This window comes from Cotesia typhae, unplaced genomic scaffold (assembly GCF_013202065.1).
Source record: "Cotesia typhae breed Kobodo isofemale line unplaced genomic scaffold, CoteBio_Ctyphae scaffold_152, whole genome shotgun sequence".
In the NCBI taxonomy this organism is placed as follows: domain Eukaryota; kingdom Metazoa; phylum Arthropoda; class Insecta; order Hymenoptera; family Braconidae; genus Cotesia; species Cotesia typhae.
Genome location: NW_027423776.1, coordinates 2096482 through 2116140, shown reverse-complemented (window position 1 = coordinate 2116140; position 19659 = coordinate 2096482).

The window sequence follows — 19659 nt, the reverse complement described above, 5'->3', positions numbered from 1 at the left end:
GATGAGCACTGATCGAAGTCTTTATGCGAACTTGAGACACAAAATCTTCAGTCACCAGAGAGAACCAGGGTATCGAAGCATTAAGTGAATGCCTGGTGTTTGGTGACATCACCTCAGCCAGGTATAATAATGATTTTTTTACTACTGAATGATTCTATGATGAATCATAACTTATTAACATATTAAAGAAGGATAAGAGTAATCCCTGGTGACTGGAGATTAATACTTAAGTACAAGGCAACAGTGAATTGCCAAAAATTCCAATGGTTACCGGCATATGAGGTTACACTGGCAGCATTTTTCCATAATAATTATTTAACGAGTTTAAGATTCGAATTATTATGATATATAAATAAGAATAATACCTGAGTTGTCAATGGTGTTGAACTTCTTAATAAAACACTTAGTTGATTGAGTTGAGCACAAATAAAATATAAATTTGGAAAGTAAAGTTGATAGTACACAATGCACGTGATGTTAACTGCAACGTGTAGGTTTGGTATGTTATGCCGGTTGGCGCGCCGGCAGATGTTGACTTCGGGAAATGAAGTGCAGAGTGCGCGTGAGTCGCTGCACCTCTGGTGAGGTTGATTGCGGACTTACCACACGTTCTGGCGCGAACATGTGGTATTTACGCAACACATATACAATATAAATTTAAAACAGTTTTTAAAACAAAAAGGAAAATAAATAAAAACGGTTATTAATAGTTACTCATAAATAAAATTAGCCTTTCTTTATTTCTTTAAAATTCTTATTTGTGACAAAAATATATCAAATAAATTTACTATAAGTAAAAAAGAAGTACAGAGTTTAAAAAATCGGTAGGGTAAATGTTCCAGTAATTCACCGGGCACCAGTAGTTGACCGCTTTCATAAGAAAGTCTAAAAATTGTCATTAACTGCATTTTTTATGACCTTAAAATTTATTTTTAACTATTGTTGAATTTACTGGCCTAGGTATGTAATATACTATTTGACACTTTTTCAATTTTTACATTTGTAAAATTTCTGTTATTTATGTAAGTGTTGTGACCCAGATGTCGGAAAAAGGGTCTAGAGCGCGGAAGAAGGGACTGAGTCGGAGAGAGAGGGCCGATGGCTAGTACGAGACTGCTGAGGAGTAGGGCGCGGAAGAAGGGACCAGGAGGGGAACAACGGCAGCTACCTACTCTTCGTTACTCATGTTTGCCTGATACTTCGACGGGCGTATTTTCTTGCTAAATTATTATTTAACATTGTAAATAATTCATTTTCTTTATTTAAGTTGTTGTTTACGAGTGCAGTATTATTATTTTAATTATTATTACTATTGAAAAATATTATTCACTAACAACGTGTGGAAATATTAGTTATTTAATTTAGTTTTGATTATAAATATTCAGAAATATATTTTTTTTTGTTAGTTAATATCGTTTGTTCAAAACAATTAATGTTTAATAGTTTAGTTACCAATTTTGAATAGCTAGATGAGTTAATCATGAAAGTATTAGTTTGTCTACGATGATTATTATTTGTGATTATATTTTTTTTTGTTTAAAAATTTATTGAAAGAAAATTAATGTAATTAATTTTGGAAACAAATTAGTGTAAATTTCCAATTTATAAATTACTCTAAGTTCTAAGCCGAATTTAGTATGGAAAAACGGCGAATGGATGTAGAATGAAAGAAATGATGATTATTATTTAAAAGAAAAATATTTATAAACGAAATTTTCTAAGTCCCGAGTAAATTTTAGTATGGGAACGTATTCTGTTGAATTTATATGTAATCTGTTGATATTTGATTTTTAAAACTCAGAATTTGACGAGCCGAATGGACATAGAATGAGGGAATTGCCAATTAAATTAGTAGTTTGTAAACAACGTGTAGAGGGCAAAAACGATTATTCTGGTTCGCTGTAAGTGACTTTTGGAAAAACTGTTAAAAGCGAAAATTTGACGATCGGAAAAGCAAGTCTTATGACCGAGTGTTATTGTGGGAATACTCTTCTATCAATAACAATTGGAGGGACATTACCTTGGTTCGTCTAGAACACTGGTAAGAACCTTTTGAACTCTCAACAAGACCTGGACTTCCCCGGATTTTTGACCCTCTGTCAAAAACCCGGTAGGTAATCACAAGCCGTGTAGGTGGGAGCGGAGAGGACACTCGCCATCCGCTCTCGGGGTAGAGATTTAGGCCCAGGGGTGACGGCTAGTCTCCTGGAAGGTGGGTAACCAGCTATTGAAATCTTAGTTCGCGATTTGGACGCTCACGGGAGCAAGAATGTGTGCAAAGTTGTCTTGTACAGACCAGTTTTGATCGGGCCTTAATACGCGTGCGCGACCGACGTCACGAAGACATTTTTTTGTTTGGTATTATTGTCGTTAGATTTAGTTTGCTGAGGTTTGATATAACCTAAAAATCTTGTATTACGAGAGTTTGTTATTTTGTTTTGTAACCGTTTGAGATGATTTGATAATTAAAGGATTGTTTTGTTTCTCTATCATAACCTGTCTGACATTTGGAGTTATTTATTTAGACGTAGTTTATTTATTATTTAGTTATAAGTAACTGAGATTGGTTTTAATTTGGATTGTATTTTGTTGTTCAACCCCCCTTTTACCCTGGACTCCGGCGAGCTTCAGATTCGAGCGAGGGGGCGTTTTGTGTCGCAGTATCGTTCATATGTGGTCGGCGTTTATTCTTCAAAAGAATAAACACTCAAAAATTACCCGTTACAGTGTTGACATCCGTCTCGTCGTATTCGGATTTAATTAATTTAATTAATACCTTTGCGTACCAGGGAGATTTTTTTGTCTTCCTTTGGGGTGTAAGTGTAAAATTTTGCTTTGTTTTTCGTAAGCCAATCTTTTATTTTTCGGTAGGTCTCGATGTTAATCGAGCTTACGGAGATATATTCCTTACTGGAGTGTCTTACCCAGAAGTCTCTTTCCGGGATGTTTCCTGCTATAATTAATTTAACGAGGTCTTTCATTTTCGTGGTGTGTACATTTATCGGTGGTGGTGTCGATTTGGATTTCAATACATTTCTTGAGATATTTTTTTGACCTGAGGGAGAGGTAGGTCTTTCATTATTTATTTGCGTTGTTATCTGGGTTCTTGAGCTGTGTGTTTATGTGTCCATGTTAGTGGTGACATTTACTTGGTCTTCACTTAAAAGTGGTTCGTAATTGTTAGAAGTGGCAATGCCTTCCGTTCCTTGATTATCTATACTACGTTGTTTGGGTCTTGCTATCTTTCTGAGAGGGGCGACGAACCCATCTTTGTCCATTAGTAGTATCTTGTTACCTGAGGTACCTTCTGAAGTGCGTTCAGTTGAGTTATTTTGTGACCTCGAGGCTTTTATGTTCGGTGTTGGAGATTTAGTATTTCTATTCTTAAAGAAATCTGAAAATTTAGACGCGTTCGCTATTTTTTTAATTTCTTTTGTTTGTTGATTTCTGCTTTAGCTAATTCTTCCATGAATTTTTTATCCATGTTTTGTTTTAGATTACTCATTTTATCCATGTGAATTTTTTTTTAATTTTGGGGTCAGCTGTGGTTGTAGGATACGTGTCCTACCCACGCTGCAATTATTTTCACTCACTAGTTCCGCATTTTTATTATTTTGTTTATATAAATTTGTTCCGGGAAACTATACACTGCACTAGCATTGTATGATTTATTTAATAATAATATTTTTCGCATAAATATTGCATTGAATATGTTAAAAGAAAAATTAAAATATGTACTCCATCGGGTAACTCGATGTGCACACGTTCAAGTTTAGAACGGAACTTATTCCTCCAATGTTCGTATAACGTTGCGGTTAGGTGATAGTCTCGCGTGCGTTAAGATTACTATTCGAAACTCGGTTAGGGTAATATTTTTCTGAATTTATTTTTAAGGTAAGCGTAAAACTTCTTCACAATGAATGAATGCGAATGTGATTGAAATCTTATCCCCTCCTCCAGCTCCTCTAAAAAACTCCGAAAATAAAAAATGTAAAAAAAAATATTAATTAAACAAAAAAAAAAAAAATACAAAATAAAAAAAAATTTTTTATTTATAGTTTTTTTTTATTGTTAATTTTTTTGTTAATCCCGATAGCAAGTTTAATAAATTATATCCGAAAATAATATTTAAAACTATAAAATTAAAATAGTCAGGGTTGTTATTTATTTTTACTATTATTATTGTTAAAAATTACTTGGCGTGATATTATAAAATACATATTAAAATAGCGATTTTTACAGTTTGAAACTGTAAAATTTATAAAACCACTGTTGTTATTTACTATAGTCATAGTCACAATTTACTCGGTACGATAGTATAGACTACACATTGAAACGGCAATTTTTACTGTTTGAAACTGTAATTTTTAAAGATGAAAGAGTCGTTATTTACTATAATAACCGCTACTAATCACTTATTTTGGATATTAAATTATAAATTGTAGCTTTTATACTTTCTACATTTAGATTTGTAATATTTACATTTTTGCCACCCCGATGTCCGCTGTACAGTTTGAAACTGTAAAAAGTAACCGGAATCCGAGTGAATTTTACAGTTTACTTTTTTCCGTGTTATAATTAAATAACGAACAATTGAAATGCCAAAAATCCTTAATCGGTCAACTACATTTACCCTACTGATAATAAATTATAGCGGAAAGAACATTTTTTTAATTTTTAAAAATCGATAAAAAATAGGAATTATGTAAGGTCTGTTATGTCCACTCAAAAAAAAAATTTTCTTTAAATTTAAATCACCCGCGCAGATGGAAGACTTCTCCATGCGTGAAAGCCACAATAAAATATAAGCTACGCGACTGCTGGTTGACTAGCGGAGACTTCTGCAATCTCAGCACCGCGAGTATTTAAAAAGGCGATCAACAGCCAACGGCTTGTCTTTGAGCAATTAATTCGACTTCCGCGTTTAATTGACGGACCCGTGCCTTGTAACAGTCCCTCATCTTAATTTGCGCTGCACTTAAGACGAGTTCAGACTTGGTTCAACCGGCAGGCCACGTATTGGTCTTTGAGCAAGTAATTCGACTTCCGCGTTTACTTGACGGGCCCGTGCCTTGTAAAAGTCCCTCATCCTAATTTGCACTGCACTTAAGACGAGTTCAGATTCGGTTCAACCAGCAGGCCACGTATTAGTTATTAATTAAAAATCTAGAGAACCGGAATCTCAAAGTTCTAATTTGCCCTGCACTTAGGCGAGAATCCGGGCATTAAGTTTAAATAAAATATCTCTAAAAAGCTAAATTTGCGCACTTTACCCTACGGGGGACTGGAGGACGTTAGCTCAAATAAATAAAATTCATTAATATAATTTTGATTAAATAAAATTTGTGAAAGTGTAAAAGTTTAGGTGTTTATTAAAATAAATCTTAAAAAGAAGTGAAATTCCATTCGAGTTCGTTAATTTCGTAAGATAAGAAGCCCTTAGAATAAGCAGCCCAAATCCACCCTACTCCATTCGCTGCGAGAACCAACCAAAGGGCCCAATCAAGGAACAGGCGCTAACGGCTGCCCTAAAACCACGGATCTGACCATCAATAAAGTTCCTGTAACAGTAAGTACATCTACTCTCATAAAAATCCGTCAGTCTCAGACGAAGGCGTGGTAAGTTCGTATCTCGAAAACGTCCCCCATAAATAATTAAAACAACGGAATTAAAACCTCCGTTGCGTATTCTTTAAACTGTTAGTCCAAACCTCCACCGTTTACGCTACCGCTCTAAAAACGCCCTTGGACATAACAGGTCCCTTGTCGGACTAGGCTGTAACGGATCCGTTTTGACGTTTTCTTATTTTTCACCAAGTCTCCGACTCGAAATTTGCTCGCCGAAGTCCAGGGTTATAAACGGGGATTTATATAAAAAAATAACTAAATATATAAAACGAAACACTTCATTTTATTTATTATATTAAAGAAAAAAAATCTATTTATTGACCTGAATCATGTTAAACAATATTATAAACAATATAATCAAATTAAACAATATAAACAATATATAAGAACATTCTTTTCACACATATTCGCGGGTCAAAATTTATAACACGGTTCAAAAACTCAATAAACAATATAAACAATATAAGGAATATAAACTATATACAATAGAACATTATTTTTCTAAACATACACGACGGTTTTCCCGATGCAAAACTCAAAACGCGGTCTAATCCCACAACTATTTCCTACATAACCCCCCCCCCCCCCCCAGGGTGACTAGCCATCTGCCCTGGGGGGCCCTAAACTATACCCTGAGAGCGAGTATCCTCCTCGCCCTCACCTACACGGCTTTTGGATTACCTACCGTACCTCAGTGGAGGGCCTCGGCACGGGGACTCGCAACTTTCATCCGGTCGGTCTACGATACTTACCTGGGTCTTGGTCAGACTTCAGGTAGAGTATCATCCTCTTGAATTACTAGTGGAATGGTCTTCCTCTAAGTAATTCTCCCGAAAAAGGATTTCTTCACTAGTCTCGGTTTGGGTGCTTGGGAAGCAACCCTTTCCGGCCCTATTTACTCCTAATCCCGTTTGGGTGCTTGGAAAACAACCCTTTCTAGCTACGCGGTGGCCAAATTTCCCCAAATGGACAAGTCAGCACTTTCCTGGTTCCTGGTCGGAGACGAGGTAGGAGTTCCTTGGTTACTTCCTGGTGAATGATCTTCTACCAGGAAGGTTGTAACTACTAGGAAACTTGGTTGACTTTTCCGTCAATAAAAATTGCTTTTAACAATTTTTTGGCTAGTCTCGCCAAATGAGAATTTCTCGCCACCTAGTGGCATACTTAAAACTACAGAAAATCGGGAAAATCTTCTAAGTTCTTTTCCGATTTATTCAAAAATGAAATTGATTTTGCCGAAATATCTGTCAACAGATTCATACATTACATCTTTTTTAAAATAGATTTCATTCCCATACTAATCTTGGTCGGGACTTAGAAAAAATAACATTCGTCAAAATAATAATTTTTACCAAAATAATTTCCCATACTAATTTCATTTCTGGGACTTAGTCAAAAAAAATAATTTGCGCAATGAAAATAATTAACAAAAATAATTATTCAGATATTTCGAATTTATTCGAAATATTTAATTAATTCTTCATTTCAGGTAAAGTAAATTTTTGTTCTTTAAAAGAACAAAAATTATCGCAATTGTTTTTTTTTTTTTTTTTTTTTTTTTTTTCAATTATAAAGCATTTTATTGACATAGATTTAGTGTTACAAAAAATATATTTTGTACATATAATATTATGTTTAATTTTCGGTTCCCGTTAATATAAACATTACCGACCATATATTTAAATGTAATATAAAAAAGTAAGTAGTTATGACTAGATAATCTTTAAGTATAGGGGGAAAAATAAAAATTAAAAAACCCTATGTAATTAAAACCTTAGCCTATGGTTAAGTGATGCACAGTTGTTGCGGCATCTTATATTTTAAAAAGGGTTGTGACTTTCTTATTTTGCATACATTTTTGAGAATATGTCAAGATCGTTAAATTTAGTATTATAGAATTTGATAGCAGTGTTTTTGACGTATTCGCTAATAAGCTATGTATTATACATGTTAGTGAGATCTAGTGTTTTAATTCTGCTGTCAACATTAGTGATCATTTTGAGACATTTATTTTGTATAATCTGTAGTTTTTTATAATTAGTTTTACATGTATTACTCCACAAGGGACATGCGTAGAGCATGATCGGTCGAATACACATATTGTACATGATGATTATGTTTTTTATACTGATGCTGCTGTTTTGGCATAGTAACGGGTAGAGAATGGAAATTGCGGCATGAGCTTTTTTAACAATCAGTGATATGTGGTTGCTATAGCTTAATTTTGTATCTAGATTTAAGCCGAGATATTTTACACTATCTACAAACTTAACTTTCTCGTTAAATATTTGCAAGTTAGAGGAATACTTAGATTTTTTATGAGAAAATATCGTTGCTGTGGTTTTACTTGTATTAACTGTAATCTTCCATTTCAGGAAGTATTTTTCTAGTAATTCAATATGACTCTGTATATATTTAATGATGAGATCTTTGTTCCAAGAAGATGTAAATACAGCAGTATCATCAGCAAAAAGCGCTAGTGACGTCTTTGGATGTTTTGGCACATCATTAATATATACAAGAAAAAGTGTTGGCCCCAGAATTGATCCTTGTGGGACTCCAGCAACGATTTTTCGTTCTGAACTAAGAGCTTTATTAATACTAACCACAAATGATCTTTTGTCGAGGTAATTATCAATAAATTTGACTATATATGTTGGAATATTATTTAAAGATATTTTGTGAATTAAACCACGATGCCACACTGTATCGAAGGCTTTCTCAATATCTAGTAATAATAATCCAGTACTTTTCCCTTTATTAAAATTTAAACTAATATGATTAGTCAGGGGTACGAGCTGTTGATATGTGCTTCGCGATTTTCTGAACACAAACTGTTCATCTAGTAATATATTATTATTTTGTAGATGTTTAACAAGTCGTTTACTGATAATTATCTCGGCAACTTTACCCAAGGTAGGTAGGAGACTTATGGGACGATAGCTACTTGGTTCATTTTTTGGCTTACCAGACTTATGAAAAGCTAATATTTTAGCTTTTTTCCAGTCGCTCGGAAAATAGCTTAAATTTATACATGCGTTTAGTATATACATTATTTGTACAATAGCTTTTTTATTTAGATTTTTCAGGACTATATTCTGTATTTCATCAAGGCCTGGTGCCTTTTTGGGTTTGGTCTGCTTGATAGCATCGAGAACCTCTCTGGGAGTGATACGTGGTATTTCCGCCTTATCAATAATTTTATTCATTATCACATTATAGCTTTGGGCTACCTCAGTTTCTATATTCTGATTTGTTGCAGAATTTGTTAGATAATGTACTCGCTCAAAAACATCCGCAAGAGCTTCAGCCTTTGAGCGATCATCAAGTATGATTTGATTATTGTGGCATAACGGCGGTATAGAATTTGAATTTTTACTATTCTTACGTATCTTAATTGCCTTCCAGGAGTGTTATCTCTGATATCAAGCGATTTTAATTTTTCATTTAATTTTAAGTTTCTATGTACAGTGATAGCGTACTTAATTTTATTAGTTAGGTAATTTTTGAAATTTTTTAGCAGTACATTTCTGGTCTTTTGGTACTATGGTCTTATTTTATTGTGCTGAGCAATCATATCTAAGATTTCTTTAGGCAAACTATCTATCTTGTTTTTGCATTAATACTTGGAACAGCAACGTCAATGGCACCACGTATACATTTCGTACAAAAATTATCGCCACGCAGTTTCGTTTATATTAGCTCGTCGGTTTTTACTGCAAACGAACAAAGGATGAAATTATCCGCCATTTCTTGCCGCAATGGCGAACTAAAAATTCGCGCGCCTTTTCAAATAATAAAATTTACAAACTATAAAACATAACGAACCAGAATTGCTACTTAATTCTTGTTTTAAACAATGTTAATAATGATAATAATCATGATAATTATTTCTATCAAATTTTAAATGATTAATAAAAATAACAATAACTCCTAATACCCTAATTAGTCAACCGACGTCACAAGGCTTAAAAGTTTAAGGATGAATAGAAGTTAAAATAGAAAATTTTCAAAAAAATCGATGGATACACAAAATTTGGGACACACGATTAAAAACTTAAAATTAAAAAATCTCAATGAAAAGTAATTTAAATATTTTTCTGAAAAGCACATTTAAAAATGAAAACTTTGAAAAAAAAAATCGAATTTTGACCATTATTAAAAAAATTACGAGCAAAAAACCAAAAAAGGAGCAGTTTTTTTTTATAATTCGATATTTTCTGAACTAGTGATCAAAAAAATCTCCGTTTATCAGGAGGCCTCCTTTCGGGGGTACTGAAAAATACCATAAAATTGAGAATATCTAAAATTCAAATTTTGAAACCGTCTGATTTCGCGTGGAATGCCACATATGTATAAATATAAATTATATATATATATATATATATATATATATATATATATATATATATATATATATATATATATATATATATATATATATATATATATATATATATATATATAGCCATATATAATAGCTAAATTTGTCATTGTTATGTAAAAATTATTTGATTTTTTATTAAATGTAAGATATTTGGTCCTAGCGTGTTAGGCTAATAGACCGGGAATTCTGAGGTTTTATTTATTGAGAATAGGTTTTTTTGAATAAATTGGACGTTGAATAATTTTAATATATATTTTAAGTAGATGAAAATTTATAATCTTAGTTAAATTAAAGTTATTACAATTATTATAGCCATTACACAGTGATCAACTATTAATGTTTTCTTTCATATATCAAGTCCACAAATATTAAATAAATGAAAATTTATAATTTTAGTTGAATTAAAATTATTACAATTATTATAGCTATTACACAGTGATCAACTATTAATGTTTCCTTTCATATAACGATTCTACAATGATATCAAATCTACAAATATTGAATAATTCAGAATATACCTGATAAAGTTGATGAGCCTTGTCGATCTAATTTAATTTTATTTGGTTTCCTCTACGATTTTATTTTACTTTATTTTACTTTCTTTTACAATGTTTTAAGTTTCGATACGATAAATTAACGCGTGGTCGGTTAAGACTTATTAAAACTTAGGCGATGTTACCACTAGGACGGCCAAAGCACGAAGAGACGGAACACCCAGCAGTTTTCCGGGTCTAAGATTTTTGTGGTCCCTTGAATGTTAATTGGAGGGAGAACTCAATGTCCAATTAACATTCGAGTTTCGGGGACGCTTTCCCTCTCTTCGGAGGCGTCGGAAAATGTTGCGAGGGCGGTCTACCCAGTATACTGGCGTACAAGTACAGGTCACAGGTTACGTACTATACATCTGTGATAGTGTATAGGCGCATCTATACACACACACTAAATGCATTAGAGACCCCAATGTTAATGTACATTACGTTATTTTAGAACTTTAAATATTAGACTTTATTTATTAAACTTAGTTAATATTTAAATAATTTAATCGAACAATTAACTGATATTAAATTTTTTATCAATCCCTATTAAGATTTAATTAATAATTTTGATTTGTTCATTTACATATGTTAGCATTTAAAACTTGTTTTATATTATAATTGTTAACTAGACTATTTATATTGAGTCAGTATTTGCCTATTTTATTATTTAATTCAACGCGTGTTTTAAATAAATTTCTTAGTTTATTTGTAAACTTAAATTATTAGTTTTTATTATATGTCTAGGCAGTAAAACTATTTTATTCTTATGAGTTTTTAATGGGGGTTTTTTTTTTATGAGTTTTTAATGAGAAAAAAAAATATTTCCCAGTCTAAGTTCAAATGCCACAATGCATTTAAGAATGTCCTTGAAAATTTCGGATATTATCTTCTAAATGTTTTTTTTATTTAGTTTTTCTCTTGTATAATAAAACTCCCATTTATCTGTTTACTTAGGTTTTTGAAGTCTTAAATGCATTGAGGTCTTAGACTAAGTACCTGAGTAAGGGACATGGGCCCTATATATCTTATTATCTAATCTACAGACGAAGGAAAAATTATGTCGGTTTTTAATGGAAAAATAAAAAGAAATTATTTCTAAAAATTATTTAAAGAAAAATTGTTTTACATAACACCCCCGCCGTTAGACGGAAGCACGAATGAACCTTAAATGAACGAGTGCGACGCCAAAATTTTTCCTTTGTTTGTTGACCTATTAACTTAATTTATTATTCGCTTAAAATGTATTCTTAAACAAAAACTCCTTTCTTCGGTTCCGTTGTCGATGAATCCGTTGGATCAACTCGCATAGTGGCGTTGGTCAGACAGGGGTAGCCCACAGGTGCAGTGGGTGATGTTTCTTTTCTTTCAACGTTGTTTTCAGAGGTTGACCGTTTAATAGAACTAGTTTCTTCTTGTCGTCGTTTCTGATTACCTAAATGCAGCAACAGATGAGTGAATGAATCCCACAGTGCCCCAACGAGACAAATGGACCACCCGTATACCGTGTGTAGGGCATACCCATGGATGACGGTATCCGCAACCAATTTGATGATCCTCAGGCACATGACTATTCCGATAATGCCAGCACAATAGGTGCCGAACCCGGTGAATTTTCCCCAAGTTCTTGACCATGCACTTTCGGCTAATTTGTCCAAGACGTCCTCATTGAATGCATTAAAAATCGACGGTGATCCTTGAGAGTCTTTGATGATTTGTCGTGCTATAGTCTCGAGAACAGCGGATTGTTCCATTGTGAACATGATACGTCCACGCATTGCGTCAAGGTCGTTTTCGGTGTAGATGCCCCCGACTGCTAAATTGGCGGGATTTTGATAAGTCCATGTCATCTTTGTACTGGGTTTCAAAGTTTTTGGTGGTAAAGCTTCTACTGGTCTCGGCATGAACTTGTACCAAATGGTACCAAGTTTATAAATCTGCAAAAGTGGTGAGTTGCAAGGTAATTCTGTTGCTAAATTTGTGAGAACATGGGTCCTTGGAGTCAAGAACATACTCTGGTTCCCACGTTGAACGGGCATTCTATTGTAGCACTTGTCTAGCTGTTGAACCTTAACTTCTACTGGAACGCACTGCACGATGTGGATCACTTCCCCTGCCACACCGCCATATATCCAGATCCTTCCATATAACGGAAAGCGAACTCGTCCGGCTGCGTAGAGGCGATTGACAGCGTATTCTTCAAGATTTCTTTCTCTAGCTTACATTTATTTTTCATTACGTCTAAGTATAACGATTGGACCTGAGACCGGATGTACCGCTCGACGTAAACAAATTTAACGTTCGTGTACATAAAGATATCCAAATTATCTGGATCTGATTGAACTATGTTTGTTTTTTCCAATGACTCTAGATCTTTATTTGTGACAATGAATAATTTAGGATGTTCTGTTCGGATAATCGTTACGCCACACGAGGTCTCAGCTCCAATAGTATTCAGCGAAAAACTAGTATCTTTTACATTCATAGAGTATACTGTTTCTGTTTTGGACTTTAATCTAGTTGCAAAACCCTTAAACAATACTGAATATGTATTGGTAATACAAAATCTTTGTGGAAGCGAATTCCAATATGAATATCCGTACTCGGGATCAATACAATTACCTTTATCTAAATTACATTGATGTCCGGATGGGAAATAAACCTTATTTTCTGAAACTTTAACTCTAATTGATTGTACCTTAAGTGTGATCTTAGCCGTTCCTATTACAAAAACGTTATCCCACGTACCGAAGGGATCAGAATATTGGGAATTGGTACAGTCAGCGTTAGAGTTAACACTGCCTGCCAAACTGATACTACGTACTGTGGTGGTATTTACTTCGAGACCATCGATGAATGTATTTCCTATACGTAACGTCTTATGGTCATGCGCGACCTGACATAGCTCGCGGGAGATCGGGTAGATGTATTCGTTTATTCCCTGGCTGACTATGGAATTATATGACTGCCACCCACAATGTTGGATGACACGACGAATTTCTATTTTACATTGGATTGTTTTAGTATGCTGATACTCGTTCAGTTGTAAGAGTGCGATATCAGGGAGAGACGTTTCTACCCGATCTTCCTCTATGTCACATTCATCGATGTCTACCAGCGATATCGTAGTCATATTTAAAATTTTACTACCACAGTCATACCCGATTATTGCCTCGGAACAGCCCCAACACATAACCATTACAATAAGTAGTTGGATATTCATATCTGAAACAAAAATTAATAATTAAGGTCTAAAGTCGGGATCTGGGTCCACGACTTTAGTTCGTTTCCTTTTGGGAGTTGAAACTTCAATGGTTGTTTTCTTTAACCGATTCGGATGTACGACCTTCGTTCTACCCCCTATTTTTATACTTATATTTCCATTAGGAAAACTTCTAAAATCTTATATGGTCCATCGTAATGGTCCCCGAATTTATTGGCCTTGGGCCCCTTTAAAAGAAAAACATTTTCTCCTCTTTTAAAGGTTACAATTTTTATATGTTTATCGTATATTTCCTTAGATTTCTCTTTTGCTTTAATTAAATTTTCGCGGGCTAATTCTCGAATGTTTATTAATCTACTCACTAATTTACTAATATAATCGTTATAGGTTGGTAAGCAGTCGAGTTCATGAAGGGGTTCGCTAGTCGGTACACGAGCGACTTTTCCGAACACAAGTTCATAGGGAGTAAATTTAGTTCCCTCATGAACACAAGTGTTATAGGAAAAGGTCGCTAGTTCAAGCCAGCTATCCCATTCATTGTCTCGACTTACAAATTGTTTCAAATATTCTCCCAGAACGTGATGGGAACGCTCTAGGGAGCCATTTGATTGCGGCCTAAATGCAGTTGTCTGTATCTTTTTAATTTTAAATCTCTTACTAATTCTTTGCATGAAGGAACTTATAAAATTTCGGCCCTGGTCAGTCAATAAGACTTTCGGGGCCCCGAATGTACAAATAAAACGTTTGATAAATACGTCAGCAACTGTCGTTGCTAACATATTATGTAATGGTGCCGCTAGGCAAAATTTAGAGAGTTGGTCTTGAATAGTTAAAATATATTCAAAACCCTGTTCAGTAACCGGCAATGGACCAACGATATCCATAGCGATTTTTTCGAAAACCGTTCCGGGAGTATCGGTTATCAACATCGGTTGCTTTGTCTTGACGCGAACGAGCTTTTTGAGCTGACACTCCAGACACTGTTGGATGCGTATCTGGATATCTTGCCTCAAATTTTCCCAATAATAATTTGTTTTAATACGATTGTACGTCTTCGAGACTCCTTTGTGCCCCCCAATTGCTGATTTGTGGGCTTCGTAGAATATTTGATCGCGTTTGTCGTATGGAACATAGCGAATTGTTCCAAGACAGATTATAACTTTTATCGGTTCCCTTTCATAGATATCATGGATTAACGATAACACTCCTTTCCAAGGTATATTTTCGATGAATTCTGAGAATGCTATTGAAAAATTTGTTATTCCTTTGTCCTTCAATATTCCCTTGAGCTTCACTAGACATTTAGCGATGTTGCTTCTGATACGTATGATTGATTCCCCGCTTGTTCCGCGAATCACCAATCCGAAATGGTTCGTGTTCCCTTTCTTGGTCCAATACACTTGACCAGTGTCGATAAACCCAACATTAGGAAATTTACCAATTGATTTCAATGATCGAGCACCCTCATCGCAAGGTTGCCCATCTCCATTTAAAAAGTAAACCATATTATCATGTCGATACTGAAATAAATCTCTCGTTACTATAATATTCGCGGCTTTATCGTATTCCTTCCTTTTTAACTCGCTGGCAGTTTCAGTTGAACTGTCCGGTTCGCTGGAACTGGATTCATCCTCGGACGTCGAATAAGATTCGTTATTAACACCGGGGCCTAATGAAGGCATCAACTGGCTCGGGTCGATCCTGGTTTCATCAGGTTTCTCTCGATGTTTAGGCGGTCTTCCCCTCTTCTTGGCTGGGGCGCCCACTGTTCCCTGCAGAGGAGTCTTCGGTGTTCCTACTGCAGGTTCCTTTTCCTGCAGAGAAGTCTTCGGTGTTTCTACTGCAGGTTCCTTTTCCTGCAGAGAAGTCTTCGGTGTTTCTACTGCAGGTTCTTTGTAATAATCTCTTAATGGCTGTAATTTTTCGTTGCTTTCTTCCCTTGTTTTTGTGCTCGGGTAGTGACATTCACCAGTTCCACGGGGTTCCTGGATAACGCGTCCGCATTTAAATTGATCTTGCCGGGTTTATAAAGAACATTGTATTCATACTCAGCTAATTTTAATCTCCATTTCAGAACGCGAGAGTTTCCGTCCGTTGCAGTGCGAAACCAAACTAGAGGTTTGTGATCCGTTACTATTACAAATGGACGACCATACACGTACGCTCGGAAATTTTTAACCGCTTGAATCATGGCGTACGCTTCTTTCTCATAAGTGTCGTATCTTAATTCTGCCCCCTTAATACCTTGGAGAAATACGCGATAGGTCGATCTTTGCCGATTTCCCCTTGTGATAGTACAGCCCCGACCGCGAGTCCAGAAGCGTCAGTTGTTATTATAAAGGGTTGTGAAAAATCTGGGTATTGTAATACAGGTGCGGTACATAGAGCTGATTTTAATTCCTCAAGAGCCGTTTGAGTTTTATCGTCCCATTTAAAATCCACGTCTTTTTCTAATAACCTTGTTAAGGGTTTAGCTATTCTCGAAAAATTTTTAATAAACCGACGATAGTATCCAGTTAAACCTAAAAATTCCCTGATGTTTCGTTGTTTCTTTGGAACAGGAAAATTTTTGACTGCATCTATTTTATCAGGGTTTGGTCTTAATCCCTCGCGACTTATAATATGACCTAAATAGCTCACCTCTGGCCGTAGAAAATTGCATTTTTCCGATTGTAATTGTAAATTCGCTCGTCGCAATCTATTCATTAATTCGTCGATTTTCTTTTCATGGTCATCCAGGTCTTTGGCAAAAACAATAATATCGTCAAGGTACACAAACATCGAGACTCCATGGAGACCTGTCAACACAGTATCCATCAACCTCTGAAAGGTTGCTGGGGCATTTTTTAATCCAAAAGGCATGCGAGTATACTCCCAATGCCCTTGTGGAGTAGAAAAAGCTGTCTTATGACTGTCTTTAGGGTCCATCTCGATTTGGTGATAACCTGACGCTAAATCAAAGACCGAGAAATATTGCGAGCCACCTAGTTGATCCAAAATTTCTATTATATTTGGGAGAGGGTACGCGTCAGTAATTGTTTTTTCATTTAACAAACGGAAATCTATCACGACACGCCATCTCTTATTTCCCTGTGAGTCCGGTTTTTTCGGGACAATCCAAATGGGGCTATTATAGGGCGACTCAGAAGGCCTTATAATGCCTGTTTTGAGGCCCTCTTTAACATGAGCTTCGACTTCATTTTTTAAATGATGGGGGATTCGATATTGTTTTGTAGAAATCGGAAAATTACAATTTGTTGGGATTCTATGTTTGTATAGACTACTAGACTTTAAAGGCTCCCCTGGAATGTAAAACCGGTCCGCGTGTTTTCTTACTAAACGTTCGACATGTCTTTTTTCATCGTTATCTAAATAATCTAACTGCAAAAAGGGTTTAATTTGTTCAAATCTGTTAGTGAATTCAAAATCTTTGACAACTGTAAAAATACGCTTAGAAATTCCCAGGCTTTGATGTATATCCTTTTGGGAATCATTTGGATCAACAGGGATAGACTCATTTATTTGCTCGACTTCTTGGACCCTGAGAGTAGGGATCATAATACCGACTTCACTATCGGTTGTATTATAAATTTGTAAATAGGCCCGTCCTTTCCGGACTCTAACTAAACAATCCCCGGCAAAAACACCCTTACAAATTTTTAACCTTGGAATATAACCCTTTTTAACTTCTGGGTTCTTAACATTAACAAAAAGGTGGATTCACTGCGTTGCGGAACATACATGACCCCGTTTTCAACTCTATTAGACTGTTTGAAGGGATATTTTTCGTGATCCACTTCTAAAACGCGATTTTTATAATCTATTTTCGCACCATGTTTCGCAAAAAGTCTGATCCGACTAAACCAGCGTGGGGAATAGTCATATCGTTCGGAACCACGTGACATACAGCTTCCTTATCAAAAAGTTTAATCTTTACACTACCCAAAGTAAAAACCGGGACGTTCGATATCCCATGCAATTCAATTATATTATTTACATCAATTTCTGTATTGTCTGTTAGATATTTAGCTTTGATCAAGTTTGGTGACGCGCCTGAATCGAGCATCATTATCACGTCACCCGTTGTGGATGATTTACCAACTACGGCGTACGGTAAATTATCCAAATCTAAATTTAAATTTACTTTCATTACTCGGAGTCGTCTCCGCTCGATGTTCCCGCTGTTTTTACCATGTGTATCGGTCGATTGTTTTTCTCTGACTCCCTTGGAAAAGGAGCTTGTTGAGCATTCTGTAGTCGTTCTGCAAATTTGCATTCTTCAGTGTTATGAGTTGTCGATTGATGGATGCTACAAAACTTTCTCGTGTTAGCGTTGCAGTTATTATTACTTCGCGAACTTGAATTTGTGTTTGAATTTACTTTATTCGGATTTTGGTCGCAATATTTCGCTGTATGCCCCTGGATTCCGCACAACTGACACCGCGCGCGAGTATAAACGTTATTTTGATTATTTCTCCCTGCTAATTGGGGACAATTTTTGGCAGAATGCCCTTTTCCAAAACAAATTTGACATTGAAGGTCTGGACAATTCCTACTAATATGGCCTGGTTGATGACAATTGTAACAAGTTGCGGTATTCGAATTATTATTCTGGTTTCTATTAAATTTTTGATTGTTATTAAAATTTTGACCATTATTATTTTTGTTTTTATTATTAATTTGGGATGTGGAGGGTTTGCTCGACATCTTAGAATTATTTTGAGTTTCTGTTGATAAAAAATTGACATTTTTAAAAGAATTTTTAAGTTTTTCATCACTCTTTTTCTGTTCTTTATTAGGGGTTTTTGTTTCGGTTTCGCGGCGCAGTTCTTTTCGGGCGTTTAATTTTTTTTCTATTTTTATGGCATTTTCTAACGCTTCCTCAACATTAGCGCACACGTGACACTCAACTATTTCGCGACCCTTTTTTCGCAAGCGGTTTACAAAATCGACAACAGATTCGTGGTCTAAATGGTAGATCGTACCTAATTCCCCTTGCAGTTGGAATAAGGTTTTGGAAGGAACATATATTTTCTTCAAAGCCGTTGTTAAATTCGCGATTGATTCCGGTATTTGATTATTAAGGGAAGTTCGTACTTTGGAACTGAGTTTACTACCGTATATTAGCTTTGTTAAATTACTCTCCGCAGCTTCCGGTAAAACGGACTTTGCGTCCCTACAACAATTTAAAAAGTCAATTAATTCACTCGGGACTCCATCAAACCGAGGAACAAAAGTAAGCGCGTCATTTAGTGAGATATTTTGGTTAGCTGTTAACGCCATGTTGTCTAAATCTCTTAAATCGTTTTGAATAATTTGATTATCTAAATTAGGATCAACTTGATTTTGAACCGGCAAATCACCTTCTACGTTAAGATCGTCAACGACTGAATTATTTCCGCTATTATCGATAAGAGTATTAGCACTAAGATTATCTAAATCAGAATTATTTGGGGTTTTGGCGATCGGATCTTCCTCTGAGTCCTCGTCTGAAGTGATTTCCGGTCGAATCAAAGATTTTCCAATCCCTGAATCTACGGTCGCGTTCGCGTCGGGTGAATCTGAGAATTGAAATTTTTTCCCTAGTGGTTGGGGGTAACCCTTCTGAAAAAGGTGCTCGTCCGTGTTTTCTTAGATCGTAAGATTTATCGTTATCCGACATTAATTCATGACCGTAACAAAATGAATGATTTTAATTCACAATCTTCAACTTATTTGAACAACCAAGTTTCAATTTCCAAACGTTTGAAAATAATAAAACACTATACACATTAATTCATTATTCACAATAATATAAAGTATAAATTGAAAGAAAATATTATTTGCACTGTTTTCAAAAAAAAAATATTTCTCTGTGTCTTACTAACAAAAATTTTAGTTCTCAAAAA